A 16871-nucleotide genomic window follows, 5' to 3' on the forward strand; every position below is an offset into this window, starting at 1 on the left:
CAGTAATCTTCATAAAGTAGACAACCAAATAGCAAGTTTCATTTCCTCTCCTCTCTACAACACAAGATAACTCGGAAGCAAGCTTCGTTTCCTAAATTGCAATAGATAGGGACCTGCAACACTTGTAAGTTTCATTAATATTCCTTATCAAAGCATGGTAAAATAATGAGTAGCCAATCATGTCTAACCTGGATAACTCTTTTAAAATCTATAGGTAAAGAATAAGAAGACTCTGCATTTTCATGATGTCAAACTACTTTAGGTTATGCGGTCATTTCCATCACTAAACCTCGTAAAACGAGGGTAAATGGATGAGTAAAGATCGTATGATGAGCCGATCCATTAGAAATCAAAGCAGTTGACCTCCGCCTACCAACTAATCCTTCAAAACCAGAAAAAACGTCAAATAGTTTATGCCACGTTGAAAAATTGGGATGCCCATGTATGTATGTAGTATGGGACTAGTGCATTAAATATCCTATAGCATTGTAAATAAGGCTTTCCATAAATGAAGGCAAACATTTTTGGTGTCTCGAAACTATTTGCAAATAGTCCCATAGGTATCCAAATAGAAATTATTAATAGCTATAGTGATGTATAGATATTAAATCAACATAGATAGAGGCAAACATTTCTCAATGATATTTTAGGTGTTGAGATGTGGCTTCTCCATCAAGTTATTTCTCTCACGTGCAACAAATAACCAGCCTGCCATAGGGCATTTAGTGCCCTATGGTTTCCCTGCCACCATACATGCGAATGCAAACACCATCTAGATGCACTGATGAGATGGGATGCCTAGAAGGACCCGCAATATACCAAAGTCACATTTTCACATCCCTGTCCATGGATAAAGACTACGCCAATGTCATATATCATAATTTTCAATTCACATACTATTTTTCTGGTATATTTACTTTATTTTTGTCAATATTCTTTTTTTTTCTCGTTAAGACTATGCTATTCTATTATGTACATAAACAGGAAAAAAGTTACAGTCATGTGGTCATGTTGCCAGAAGCCAAGAATGGCATTCTGGACTGACAGTAATAAGAAAAACCTCCCACACCTGTACCATAGCTTCAAGACAAATCACCCACGCAGGGGCCCTAACACGTGGACAATTCACCCGCGCAGGGGCATCACCACTAAGAAAAACCACCCACGCAGGGGCGCCATCATTGAGACAGGACACCCACACAGGGGCAGTAAACCGATTAGGAGCAGCAAAAGCGATAATTGACATCCCACACAGGGGCACAAAAAGGAAAAAGAAAACTATCATATGGAGCCCTTGCATGGGCATTGACAAACATTGAACATGAAAATTCTCGAACCACACAGGAACAACGACAGTAAACAGAGGGCCATGATAACAAACGAAGCAAAACATAAGAGAACCTGAGCGGCGCCTGAAGGGGAAAACCGGAGCGAACGGACTCCTATTCGTCCGGTTCCTCCTCGATGACCCATCACATTCCTTCCGGGAGAGGGTCCCATGCAGCTTTATCCTTCCAGGCGGAGGTGCTGCCTGAGTCGATGGCGGAGGTGCTACCTGAGTTGAAGGTGGAATGTTAGCATGCTCTGGGCGGTCCTCTGGCAGACCCTCAGCGACCCCAGAGCTTCCAGCTTGGTGCGGCTTTGTGTTGGGCTGTTCCTCGCCCTCTTCCTTCGGTTCTTCCAGAAAAAGGACCGAGACATGGGCGTTGATGCGAGAATTGCCCTGAGAATTGCTGAAGGAGAAGACTGCGGTTCCAAACGCAGGTAGCGGAGCTGAATCCGGATCTGGATTGCTGGTGTCCAAGAAGTGGCTCGACTAGATTGGATTAGCCTCGGCCACTTGGTGGCATAGACATCTACAGCAGCGGGAGGGGGGAGTTTCCACTGAGGGGCGAGAGGACCCGCCTCTGCTAGAGCCTCGACGGCTGAGGAGGCGCTGTCGGGGCTTGACCATGATGCCACTGTTTGCAGGAAAACGAAACAGAGCAGGATAAGAGGAGACAGAGAAATTGAGACCTGAAACCCCCTTCTCAGACCTGAAACCTCTATCAATTGCCAAAGGGGCGACGTGAGCTCCAGCTCTGTGAGCCGTCGACCATAAGCCCACTCCCGAAATCTGAACTCGACCCAACACCTGACCTTCCCATGCCTCACCATTCTTATGCGCCTCTGCTCTTCCTCGATCTCCACAAGCCATAACTGCACACTGAATGCTCGATTGAACCCCGGACGCAGCAATGAATTGCCGTCCCTAATCGCCTCTGCACCCACGCTTGAGCTCCATGGCGGCGGTTCGCAGTTAATGCGCGTCTTATGCATGGGGCTGCCCATGGTGACCATGTGGCACCGCCTTCTCCGCTGTCGTGTCACCCGCATCCGGGGAGGCAGCATCGCTTTGGACCAGCCTATCAAAGTCCTGAGCCTGGGCATTATCTGGTATAATGGCCGGAGTTCCTGTGAGGAGATTGTGATCCTTATCTGCTCCTATGTTAGCTAAGAGGTCAGCGACCTTGTTTCCTTCTCTTTTTGTATGGATGAAGGTGATGGCCCTGTTGCTGCGGAGAGCTTGTTCAATGGCTTCTAGTCTGGCTGCGAGTCTCTAGCTGTTTGTGATATTTTTCGCTTGTGAGCCATTCTGCAGTCTCTTGGCCATGTTTATTAGAATCTGGGAGTCTCCTTCCACAATCAAGGGTTGAAGATTGAGGTTCCAAGCGAGAAGGAGTCCTTGCCATAGTCCTTCAATCTCCGCCGAGTTGTTGGTGTCCCAACCCAAGGATCCGAAGTATATCTGCAGGGGAGTGCCTTCGTGATTCCTAAGGATACCTCCAAAGCCTGCCTTTCCAGGATTACCTTTGGAAGCCCCGTCAAAGTTGAGCTTATAAGAGTGTTTAGGAGGGGCGATCCAAGAGCCTTTGATTGTACTGCTGCTTGTGGAGGAGCTTTTCTTGTGTTGGGTCTGAGGTAGGCACAATTGCCAGTTGCTTAGAATACCTTTTTCGACATCTAGGGATGGTAGATCTTCCGGGGTCCAAGAGTGGAGCAGTAGCGTCTCATTGAGGTTCCCACATAGTCTGGTCCATATGTCTTCAATCCTTGAGCTTTGATTTTTTAATATACTTTATTCCTTTCCTTCCATATCCCCCATAAGATGAATCCAGGGAGCAGGTTCCTCAAGCAGTTGAGAAGCTCGCTCTTGTAAGGATTCTGCGGCCAATGTCTTAGGGAGTCGGTTATATCGTTCTTTGTTCTGCATCTTTTTTGACATCTGAAGCTAGCCTTTTCCCAGAGTAGATTGGCTAGGGGGCAGGAGTCCAAGAGGTGTTGGAGCGTTTCCTCATTTTGATTGCAGTTGGGGCACATCGATGGACCATGAAAATTTCTTCTTCTTAGTTTGTCCCAAGTGAGGATTCTTTTGTGACTGACCAGCCATAGGAAGTAAGAGACTTTGGGCCAGGAACCAAGACCCCATATTTTGCTCCAGATAGGATCAGAGGGGTTATTGCTGTTGCAAACTATCTTGTAGGCTTCTGAAGTGGAAAAGTCACCTTTTGGTCGGTATCCCCATCTTAGGATGTCATTGCCTTCGTCGTGTCTGATTCTTCTTTTTCCAAGCTCCTTCTCCAATTCCCCTATATCCTGAAGGTTTGTGAAGTTGATTAGCTGATTACCCTGTTTCCATTTCCTGAATCCATGCTCCGATTCTTGCATCCAGAAGTGATGGATCTTTTCTTGCTGCTGCTCTAGCCTTACTAGATCCAGAGGAGAATGAAGAATGTGGGTAAGCTTTGGCTGCTGGTTCCATGCATCTGTCCAAAATCTAGCAGTTTTGCCATCCCTGACCTCCCAAAAACTGTGCTGTTGTATTAACTGAAAGTGTTGTTTGGCCGCGTTCCAAATTAGCGATCCTTTTTCCGTGGGGGTAAACCGGACGAGCTCCTCCTGAGGTCGATTATTAGCATATTTAGCTGTCCAAATTTTTGCCCAGGGTTTTTCTGGATTGGTGATCCAGTGCCACCATATTTTGGCACTCATGATGGAGTTACTATGCTCCGGGTCTCTTAGACCAATACCCCCTTTATCTTTTGGTTGACAAACTGTGGGCCATTTGACTAACGCCCATTTGCGATTAGTTGCCGAACCTCCCCATAGAAAGCTACGCTGAATATTCCTGATACTTTTTAAGACCCATTTGGGTGCAGCAAGGATTGAAAAAAGGTACAGGGGTATTGCCTGAAGAACTGACTTGATGAGCACAACCCGGCTGGCCAGGTTGAGAGATCTGTGCGTCCAAAGATTGAGACGAGACTCAAGCTTCTCAATAAGAGTACGCCAAGAGGAGTGCTTTATAGCTGAGGCAGTGAGGGGGGCTCCTAGGTATTTAGAGGGAAGGGAGGCCGTGGGAAAGCCAAGGATACGGGTAACTGCCGATTTAACAGGAGGAGGCGTGTGAAAGAAGAATATCTGCGATTTGGTACAGTTAACATCAGTGCCAGACGCTTCAGCAAAGTCATTGAGCAGGGATTTGAGGCAAGCGGCTTCCTGGACCGAGGGGTATCCGAACAACATGGTGTCATCAACAAATTGCTGATGAGAAGTGGTAGGGGTATTGTGAACTGAAAGACCTTTGAGGAGGCCGGATTGGAGAGCTTGCTTAATGTGACGGCCAAGCCCTTCTGCCATCAGAACAAAGAGGAAGGGGGATAGGGGATCCCCTTGCCTAATTCCTCTTGATGGCTTGAAGGGTCGGGAAGGGATTCCATTCACAAGGATGGAGAATTGAGTGGAATTAATTAAGTTCATGATCCAGCGAATCCACATAGTGCTAAAACCAAAAGCCTTTAGCATTTGCTGAATGAAAGTCCAGCTGAGTTTATCAAAAGCCTTAGAAAGATCTAACTTAAGAAGCATACCTGCCTGTTTTGAGTGTTTGAGGGAGTGTATAATCTCGTGCGTGAGGAGTATACTGTCCATGATCTGTCTTCCGTCCACGTAACCCGACTGTTCCGGAGATATGAGCAGCGGGAGCAGTGGCTTCAGCCGGTTGGCCACCACTTTAGATATGACTTTGTAGATGACATTACAAAGTGAAATCGGCCTGAATTTGTTGGGAGTAATTGAGTCCTCCTCTTTGGGGATGAGGGCAATGAAGGTGGTGTTGAGAGAAGGCAGCAACCAGTGGAGCGCTCTCGATTCTTCAACGATTTGCCAGACTTCCTGTTTTATCAACTCCCAGAAGGTGTGAAAGAACGTAGTGGTAAATCCATCCGGTCCGGGGGATTTTCCTTCCTTAAGCTGGGACATTGCCTCATCCACCTCTTGAGGCTGAATCGGTCGGAGGAGAAGCTCATTGTGTTCCTCCATAACGATCCTTGGCACATTGTTGGTGATTCTTTCAGTTTCCTGACGTCTGTCTCCTTCCGGCTCTTGAAGGATCTGGTTGAAGTGATTGCGAAATTCTTCCTCGATTTCATCATGCGTTTCTACCTTCACCCCTCCTTGCTTTTGGATAAACGGGATGCTGTTGTGCATTCTTCTCTGAATGGTGGTTCTATGGAAGAATTTGGTGTTGCGTTCTCCCTCCTTCAACCATCTTATTCTGGATTTTTGCTTCCAGTAAACTTCCTCCTGCTTCTGCCTTTCCTCGATCTGTCTGTGGATACGTCGTTCTTGTTCCAAGGTCCCTTCAATGTGTCCCTCTATGGATATTCTTTGTTGGAGATCCATCAGTTCCCGATTGAGATCTTGCTGTGCTTTGAAAATATCTCCAAAGGTTTCTCTGTTCCAGCGTTTTAGGTGGTTTTTAAGGAACCAGAGCTTCTTTTGGAATTTGTACATCTTTGACCCATCTGGGGGAATAAAAGATGTCCATGTGGTTTTGACAAAGTCTTTGAACTCCGGATGCGTGAGCCAGAAGCCTTCGAAGCGGAAGGGTCTTCCAGTCTGATCACCAGGTCGTTGCCATTGGAGGACTATCGGCCAATGGTCCGAGCCGGTATGTGGAAGAATTGCAGCTGTGATATCACCTCCAAGGTGGATTGCATTATCTGAGATGAGGAAGCGATCTAGTTTGGATGCGATTTGGTGTTTTCCCGCTCTCTGATTGCTCCATGTGAAGGTACCATTGCAAAAAGGCAGGTCTATGAGGGAGGCGTTTTGAATGAAGTTCTTGAAATGGATGTCTTCTTGTTCCATTCTATATCTCCCCCCAATCTTCTCCTCTAGCTTGGTGATCATATTAAAATCCCCTCCGATGATCCAGAGTGGGTGCCTCCTGTTATTGTTCAATGCCTCTATGGTGTCTAGAAGCGCAATTTTGCTCCCTGTATCCTGCGGGAAATAAACATTTGAGAGATTTCCATGGACGTTCGTACCCAAAATGTGGAAGGCTGCCTGTATGAGGTGATGAGAAGCGTGGAAATCTGAGAGATTTAACGCTTGAGTATTCCATGCAATGGCCAGCCCCCCTGACGCTCCAGATGCATCGACTGCTACTGAACGACATCCTGGCCAAGCTTTTGTGAGAATGCTGCCTAGTGTAGATCCATTACATTTGGTTTCCTGGAGTAAGCATATTTGCGGCTTTTCCATTTTAATCATGCTTTTTAACATTTTAAGTTTCCCTGGCTATTGAGCCCTCTTAAGTTCCATGATACCAGCTTCATGGTTCAACTATTTGCAAAGGGTTTATAGTACTTTGTCAATTTCGCATACCTGCCTGAGTCTACCAGGAGTTTCCCAATCTCGATCGTTCTCTGTAGATCTGTTCTTCGTCCTCTCTTTTTGGTTTCTTTTGGGGGCTGGCTTCCATCCCACTGGCTTCCTGGTTGAATCCCTAGTTGCTGCTGTTGGTAAGCTCTCGAGATAACCACCTCCAGCTTGCTGAGTTGGGTTTCAGTTATGCTATCATATGCTTTCGTTTTGCATGCTAGTTCCAGTTCCAGAATGTCTAGGCCATGCAGGTCTATGCTTTCTGGTTCTTCTTCCATCGGTTGCATCTGGTTGCCTTCTGCCCCTTTTATCTCTGAGCTAGAGGGAGGGTCTAGCTTTCCATCAATTTCCATATCCTTTTCTTTCTCTGTTGGTTCTTTCCTGTCTCTTGAGGGGAAATCATGGAGGATTATGGGGGATTGGCATTTGGGGAAGAAAACTGGGGGAGGGGGGGGGGGGCGGAGGATGAGGGATGGGAAGGGTTAGACTCAGAGATAGGGGGAAGATCATCAGAGGATTGAGCCAGGATTTCGAAACTGTTCTTAGAAGCTTGGCCAAAAGTGTTGTTTTGCTGGGGCTTGAGCCCATTAGAAGGTTTCTTGTGCGCTCGTCTACGGCTTGGGGCTTTGGTGAAGCCATCCTGGGAAGCAGAAGCCAAAGGATCAGATGAGGTGGCTTTGGTGTTCAGGGGACAATCACGGAAGAGATGCCCAAGAGCATGGCATCTTCGGCACCGGAAGGGTACATGCTCATAGTCCAAGGGTTGAGTCCATGCTTCGTCACGGTGGGAGAGACTTACCGATTCTGGTAATGCTTCGTTCAGTCGCATGAAGACGCAGATGCGAGCGTAGGAAATGAATCTGCGCATCTTGGTCTCTTTTGCAGTCTGGATGTACTCCCCTAGCCCATTTCCTATGTTCTTGAGTACGTCCTCATCCCAATATTCATCTGGAAGACCATACATTCTGATCCAGACTGGCACCCATGTGAGATCTTCCTTATCCGGATTGAATCTCGGTATCCAATCTCTCATATACAAGCCCGCAGCGTTGAAGAAGTGAGGCCCTGTTCCCAGTACCCTGAGTTTGTCCTCAATACAATAAAAAATAACTGTGAAGAAGCCCTTCGGCCCTAGCTGCAGGGTAACGTCTCCTTTTGGCTTCCATTTCGCTGCGATCCACCCGTATAAGGCTCTTTCCGTGGGCCAAAACCCTATAAACTTCCCAATAATGGCGTGATCCCTCATGAACTCGATGCGTGCATCTATCTTGTCTCCAGGTAGCTCTATTCGTGGCCTTTCTGTGGCTATTGGCTTGCATGTTGTTGAGGATACTTTTGGTGCTTCCTCCGGATTTTTCCCACTGTCTTGAGTGACGCTGGCTGGGTCCTTTCGTGCTCCTGTTTTCTTGTTTCCTTGCTGCTGCCTGTTCCCGTTGTTCAAGATCTCCCTGTCAACCGATCCGAATAGGAACGCCTGCTCCGGATCATGCTGCATTGGGGAGGGCTCTGACGCCCCCCCTCGAGTATTCTCCATCGAGCCGCTCTAATGCTCTGCCGTTCTGCTACGCCCCAGTGGATGTGGTCTGGTTTGTGAGCAGGGCCAGAGCTGTACTGTCTGCGCCGTTGATGCTTTCGCAGAAACCCTAATCGCTACAGCTGCTCAGAGCGACTTGGTCCTTAATTTAATTCACACTTCTCCTTTACCATCCATTTTTTTTGTCAATATTCTTAACATAGTGTTCAATTAAAATTTAATCCTAAAATTACATAAAACTTTAGATCTATTGAATGAATTGAAACATTGATTTGTCATTGTTGTAACTTTGTAAGTATTGCAGGTATAAAACTTTATATCTCATGAATGACTAGAAATGTTGATTTTCCATTGTTGTATCGGTGCTAATTTATTCTATTATAGATTGTGCGATGAAACAGGGTAGATCCATGTCATGCATGTAAATAGTATCAGACAAGGAGTATCGGACATGGATGTGAAATGGTGACTTCGGGCTAATTGTGGGTTTGCGTCCCACCCCATCTCATCAGCGCATCTTGGTGGTGTTTTCATCTGCATGTATGGTAGAAGGGCCACCATAAAAACATTAAATTCCCTATGGTAGGCTGGTTATTTGTTGCCATATGACTTCCATATCAAGTTATTTCTCCTTGAATGACCTACATAACCTGCCACTAAAAAATGAGGAACAATTGTAACAATTTCAAATTTCCAAGTTCACACTGACTATGATTTAATTGCCTTAATTGATACAATGACCTCTATTGTCCTTATCTTACTGGTAGGTCACCTCCATCTAGAGGTAATATAAGACAGGTCACCTCAGTCCAGGGGAAATTTAAGATATTAACCTTGTAATATCTTTAAACCATTTAAGATATTAACCATGTAATATCTTTACAACCATTCATATTACATGGTTTTAAAGATAGGAACCATTTATATTACAGAATAGTGTCTTTATACAATCAAATTTCATGGCATAGTGCACTCACTTCCACAAACGAACATGGATCCTATGAAGTTTTTTTTTTTAGATTTCATTTTAGCCTGCACTAGGAATTAATTTTATGTAGATTATTCATGGATCTTTTCCAACATGGATTGTAGAACTCCTCTCACTGGACAAATATTGCCAACTGATTCTCACGTTTGTTTTCTCTACGAGTATAGTACGCTCTGGCCTATTTTGGTGGAAATATATTTTGGATACGTGCAGCGCCGAATGTAGTAGTTTTGTTCTCAACTAATAGACTTATCGTCCCAAGCTATATGAAACTCCTCTTGTTTATTTATAAAGGAAATTATTTTTTTTCATTTGATATGGAAAATCGAAATAGATATCCGAGCTATGTCTAGTAGCCATTTTCCACTTGATTTTATATTTTACTCTAGGAGTTGATGAGGTAAATTGATAGCATGGATATAATTATATCACCCAATAATCACATTATTTCCCCACGGTGGTAATCATAGTATTTTCATATTGTGAAACTTAAAATCTATTTTAACAATGAATTTTCAATGCTATGTTGTTGCAAAGATTAAAAAAAATATATGTGAAACTGTCAAATATGCATAATGGTGACCTTTACCTCGTTCTATAGAGCTTGGCATTTTCTGGTGAAGAGAGGTAAAGGGAGATTTGTCCAAATTCTCTTCCTATGGTGGTATTGCATTATGAGGAGGGCAAGGAAGAGAATAATTTATTTACATTCCACTTCCGAACATTGAGATCTATCGAATTACACAATATTCACCATCAATTGACACCTTTTATTAAGCAGTGCATGCTAACAGAGGTGTAGGCAAAAGACATTGATTTGTGTGAGGTTGAGACTGCTTGTTCACATGATCCGTACAAATGTGAGTTCTACACACAAATGGCTGGAATTCAATTTTAAACACCTTTTCTCCTAAAATATTCAAAAACAATGTTAAAACATTTTTCATATGACTCTCTTCAGTGAGAGCCTCTTGCTCTACATATGCCTTCTTTTCAACTACATGGAGGTTGTCTTCCACTTTTATGTTGTTAGTGGATATTTTCATCAAAAACTCTTCAATCAATTTATCCTGTTCTTGATCATCAACTGTTGCTAGATGACATACTACTTCATGAGCAGTTCCAACTGCTTCATATCTCGCTACTACAATGGTAGCTTCAACCTTCAATGTTTCATCAAACATTTTTCTTACCATATTGCCACAATCAATCTCTGTTTCAAAAATGAAACCACACATATCATCAACATAATTTTCATCTACACTATGGTGGGATATTCGAGCATGCATGTGCTCATTGTCAATTTCATTGAAAATTTCAACTTCACCAAATCCATCAGTTGTGGCTGGATTCATGAATTCACATATAACTTTGCAGTCATCATCCACATGTGTCTCATCATAGTGGGATTCACCATCATCTATATCATCCACATTACAGTGGAGTCCTTGAGCATTTATTTTCTCTTTCTCTATTTCACACACAGAGGCTCTTGCTTCTCTCTCTGCAATCTTTGTTGCATCTTCTTCATCCATATGCATGCTTGCATAATGGGTTTCAATTTTATGGTTTTGACAACCATCATCCACTTTTGAATGGGATTCTCCAAGCTCTGTTTTCCTCTCAGAGTCTTTCTCATCTACTCTCAGATCTGCAGTTGACTTCTTTTCCTGTGACATAACCTGCTACTATATGTCACTCTCCCTTGGACCAAACTCTACTTCTAGGAACTTGCATGCTTCCTTGGAAGCTGTAGCTTTTGCTACCTTGCGCAAACACTTCTCATCCAATGCTTCTTTTATAAACTTCAATGCTAAAACATCACATATTGCATCATATGGGTTATTAGATTTGTACTCAAATAACTCTCTATCTCAAAGAAAAGTTAACAACTTGATAACCCAGTGATCAAAATATTCACCTGTAAACATAGGAGGTGGTAGCAAATCAAAGATACACCAATCACCCTCAATTTGTTCTTTGTCTTCTACTAGACTTCTCAGTTCCTAGGTTGTTTCCTGAACCTCTCTAACCATGGCAATAATATTTTCCTCTTCTTTTCGATTTCTTTTCTTCATTTGCTTCAATTGCACTTTGCGCCCATGACTGTTGTCATTCCTTTTTTTTATAGGTGTTTTGTTGATTTCTTGAGGCTATCTTTGGCATATTTCCTCCGAAAAAAATATGATATTCAATATGACTCCCGTAGGGCACAATATTTACCCAAAACATTGTCATGCTTGAGAAAAACCCAAATAATTTTATAGACTAAAAAAATTTACAAAGCCCTAAATTCTTATTCAATAAAATCCTTTTCTTTCTTAATTCTTCAAAAATATTTAAAAATATCCTTTATCAAGTCCTTCAATATAACCAACATTGTTCATATGGTATAGAAACATTTTCCAAACAATTTTGTAAATGACTCACTCAAATATATTTGAGGAGGCTTTCCAATTAAAAAGTCTTTTAAACAATTCATTTAATGAATATTTTTGAAATAAATAAAAAAAACTTTTCAAATATAATATCTCCCAAATTATATCACTTGCCCTAAATCTTCACCCTTGGAAGGATTTTTTTGAAAAACCTTTACCTTTCTAATTTTTGTAAATCTTTAGAATTCTTTTCAGTCTTCACCAAAAAATTTTAATGTGAGGCTCTGCGTGTATGGACATGGCCCTTCAAAAAAAAATTCCAAACTTTGGGCACAGACGAACTTTCTTTGGATTTGCTTCCCTGCTTTTATTCAAAGCGTGGATGTGGAGGGGGAACAAATTTTTCAGCAAGGGAATACTTTCAAAGTTTCGCCTGTGGCATTTAGGGCTGCGGTCCTCACCCTTTTCAAAAAACAAAATCAACAAGCTATAGCTTCTCGCTGCGTGGTGAAAAAAAAAATGAATTTTCGATTTTTTTATGACTTGACACTCACATGATGTGGCTCTGCATGGTGTGGCTGCAGATTCTCACACTTCCTCAAACTTAGCTCTGATACCAATTGGTTGGAAGGGCAGAGGAGACAAAGCACAAACAATTCACACATAAAACACAAGTTGCGGCTATTCTATTCATCACACAAAACATAATGTTTACAATGAACCCGATGAAGGGTATTTATCATTTTCCAACTAGCGACTTTCCTAAAATATCTTGACATGCAACCACACTCAAAGGCGTCTACCACTTAACTCAACTTGACTCAACACTCAAACACTCAATTAATTGACTCTCTATGTTTATCCAACTCCACATGCGAGGGTAATTACTATTTCTAACATGTTATACGTGTAACAAAAAATCGTCGACTACTCACCATGAATTGACATCTTCTTAGGAAATGCATGCTTGCCATACCTATAAGCAATAATGACTTATTCGTGTCAAGTACACTGAGATTTCTTGTTCATTTATTTTTCCAAGGGAACAGTGCGACTTCCATGCAAATTCGGGTTCACACAAATGGAACCACAAATATGATTGATTTTAAAAAGCTTTCAGTATTTATGTGACACTTCCTATATACCCATTTGTTGATCAAGAATGAACTGGACATTGGAATTTAAATTCACTGCTCTCCTTAACAAACAAATTCATTGTTTTTTAAAATATTAATTTTGGGCCAGCAAGTTAAAAAAACTTCCCAGCCAACTTGATTAATAGTAAGCCACTAATATAAACCCACATCCTCAAGTGAAAGTTGAAATGAAACTAATTGCAAATATGGGTGCATGGATCATAATCATGTTGCAAAATCACCATCAAAACCTAATCTTCAATGAACATGGCATCAATAGATTCCCATCTTCATGAATGGAAACGTAAAAGTAACGATAAAGATACAAGATTGGTGGACTGGTTGAATAATTGGTGGATCCAACCATTAATTGACTAAAACTCACCATGAGATCCAACTTGGGATCAATTGGTCCAATAAAGAATGTGACTGAAGGTTTACAGGGAAATGCCATATTGGTTACTAAATATGTGCTTTTTGTTATATATATATATAAAAGGGTCATCAATATCAAAACTATTAAGACCCTAAATAACATTTTTAAACATTGAAAAAATTGAAGTTTATGTGCTACGACATACATGATCTTATTTCACTCAAATGAAAAAAACCTCAGGAATAGTTGTAAAACAAAACAAATAAATTAGTTTAGAAGATTTGATATAAACCAACATAGATCCATTTTAACCTGGATTGAATTAGTATCATGAAGAGGGAGAATTCAAAGGAATGTGTCCTAGCAATGTTTAGATAAACTCAAATAATCATGGATATAATATATTATAGAACTAAGGATTGGTTGATACAATGAGTATTGGACACATAATCTTTTTGGATTTTGTATTTTTTAATAAATTGTGAATATACGAAATATAAAGAGTAGCAGATAAGAAGAGCCATTCATCCCTTGAAAAATGCAACCAAAGGTTGTTTATACCATATGTCATGCGGAAAGAGTCAATTTTGCGGACAAAACCGACCTCCCTAGAAGCTAAGGCTTTCTAGTGACAAACAAGACAAGTAAACACTACCTTTCTCTAAATATGCATTTAGAATACAAGTAATCAGGTGTTTATAACATACCTTTAGTCCAACGCTTTGTAGTAGACCAGCCTCGCCGATCCGGATGAGCTCCTCCTTCTCTTCGAAACCTGCATTCACTAACAAGCCAAAAGATTACATAGCACCTGAAAAACTTATAAAACAAAACATATTTATCATACAAACCAAGGAGTATATGAAACAAATCATGTATTACAATCTGTTGAGAAAAGTGAGTTTAATTGTATTAAGTGGAAACAAAAGAAACCATTACAACCTGAGCCTTGGTGTTGTGCAGGTCCCTCCTAGGGTCCAGCAAGAGTTCTCCTTTACTTTGATCAGCTCACCCACTTCCAAATAAGGCTAGGAAAGGATGGGAATCTCTCCTCTCAAGCTCTATAAGGGAGTCCTAATTCCAGCAGCATCTACCCTTAGGAATGTTCAGCTTTCAACCTCCCCTCCTTTTGGCCCAATGCTTGTATTTATAGTGCTCTAGAAGAAGTTAATCAGGTCCACCATCAATGGGATAAGCCCCTCTTTGGATGGGATAGCTCCCCTCTTGATGGGATAAGTTCCTCTTTCATAGGGATACATGAACCATCTGGAGGTGCTCAATACACGTCAAACAAGCTTCTAAAATGCTCTAGAAATGACCACAAGTAACTTTTTTTGAGTGAAACTTGCGCCTTTTGACCTTTACAGGAGTACGCACCCAGCCCTTTATAGACAGAGCGTACAAGTACGCAGGTATTGTGAACTTGTGGTGCGTACACGCAGGTAAGGCTAAGAGAAACTGCGTACCCAGAGATATGTAGATTTTTAAAGACTTTCTCTCTTTCTTGGAGTTTGACATGAAGAGAAAAGGTATGAGACTTGCCAAGGAGGATAGTATGACAGTTGATGGAGCCATACTAACTGCAAATAGTCATGGTGACAAATTTTAGTGTAACAGATTGCCCCCTAAAGTGCGAAGCCTGTAGTAGATTAGGGTTTCATATCATCCAGGAAGGGTGAAGTACTTTATCATTTCAAGGATTATCTTGTGGAGAGCCCAGTCGGAACCTGCAAATATTCAACCCAAAATACATATATAAGATCATATCGTCGTTGAGGTAGGCATTCCCATACTCAGATTGAAAACTTTAACTAACAAACTAACTACTGCTCTGATATAGAAATGATTTCGCAGTACATCATAATCATAGACTCTTGTAGACACAGTATGGACACAACCATCTATTTATGATTAGTCTACTGTACAATGAATACAAAACTCCTCGCAGCCTGGATGGTGGAGACTAGATCCAGGGTCTTCATTTCTACTTCCCGAAATGGTACGATTCTATCCATGCGAATAAATGAGTTGATGTCGAACATGGTAGAAACCACTTGATTACCAGTCGATGATGTAAACTATTAACAAGTGTGAGAGAGACCACCAGTGATGTCAATGGTTCTCAAAGTACCCAGTACAATCCATGAGATGTGAATGAATGAGTTGATGTCGAACATTTCACGGAATCCTTCGATTGAAAGTCAATGATGTAAACCGTCGTCAAAGGCGAGAAACCTGCCATTGATGCATGCAGATTTCAAGGTACTGACGATTTCTAGGTCATCTCTCTAGATAATGTGCTGATGTCGATAGAAAGCGACCCGTTGCAGGCAAGCCCACAACACGAAATCATAGATCAAGTTGAAGAAATGTAGCTGTAAGGACTGACTCAGGGATGGTCGAGATGGATGACGGGTATTTTGCAGATGAATGGTTTATTTGCAGTGACCTCTTGAAAACATAACGACACAACAGATGGCTTGGTGACATTTGACCCAAAGTTAATACCCGGCTGAAGACTTTCAATGTGGTTTGATCAACTTTCAGGCAAAGGATTTCCCAACCCAGGTGAATGAAAAGTGTCGTGTTCAAGAGTGGTGATAAGGCTTCTTCTGAGACAAAGGATAACAAATAGGCTCATTTTTCTCTCTTTTCCCCCACCATTTCTGGCAAGTACCTCTTTATTTTTTACAAGCTTGAGGAGGATAACATATGCTTGATTATAAGCTCATCCTTTGGATGAGTCCAACTTAGTTTTGATTCGAACCCTAAGAAGGAGTGGTTCGTTCCTGTTTGTAATCGAACAGGTCCTTTACTGTGAAATTTTAACGAGTCCAGTATAGGAGAAACTCGGCGTTTTTCAATTTTAGAGAGTCTGAAAAACTTAAGAATACTCCAGGGTTGAACGTTTTCGTAAATTTGTGTCTCCCAAGCCCGAAAAAGTATAAAATAATACTTGAGAGAACCGCTTGATCTTTAAGACCAAGGAGTACTTTCATGATTAGTGTCTCTGACCTGAAAAGTAAAAAGCGATCAAGCACACGTCATTTTATTTCCAGTATCGAATTTGAAACGACAAAAATCCGGCAATATTTTCCTGTTTTTCGGTCAAAAAAGGGCTATAAGAGGATCGTCTTTTAATTCCGTTTTAACGAGTGTAAAAGAAACACTCGGCAATCTTTTCATATTTTAGGAGTCTGAAAAGGGCTTAAAAGATGACTCTGATGTTTCACTTTTTCGTAAGTTTTAACGAGTTCGAAAAAATGATAAAAATGTACTCATGGTTTTCATTTTTTCGTAAGTTTTAATGAGTTTGAAAAAATGATAAAAGATGTACTCATATGGCCGACTTTCAATTTAATTTACGAGCAGGAAAAGACGGAAAGAACTCGGCATTTTCATTTGTTTTACGAGAATGAAAGATAGCAAAATAATCTCGGGATTTCCATGAGTTTAACGAGTCTTGAAAATAATTGAAATTGACTCGAGATAGGTTTCATTTTTACAAAAGCTTGAAACAGAGAAAAACTATGCTTCAAAGTAGTTTCATTTTTACACAAGCTTGAAACAGAGAGAAAATTGTGCTTGATGCCCCCTAAGCGTAACTGCATGCGGAAAGAGTCAATTTTGCGGACAAAACCGACCTCCCTAGAAGCTAAGGCTTTCTAGTGACAAACAAGACAAGTAAACACTACCTTTCTCTAAATATGCATTTAGAATACAAGTAATCAGGTGTTCATAACATCAACGC

Source organism: Pinus tabuliformis, chromosome X (genome assembly GCF_031772625.1).
Source record: "Pinus tabuliformis cultivar Carrire ecotype Pingquan chromosome X, CPIR1, whole genome shotgun sequence".
In the NCBI taxonomy this organism is placed as follows: domain Eukaryota; kingdom Viridiplantae; phylum Streptophyta; class Pinopsida; order Pinales; family Pinaceae; genus Pinus; species Pinus tabuliformis.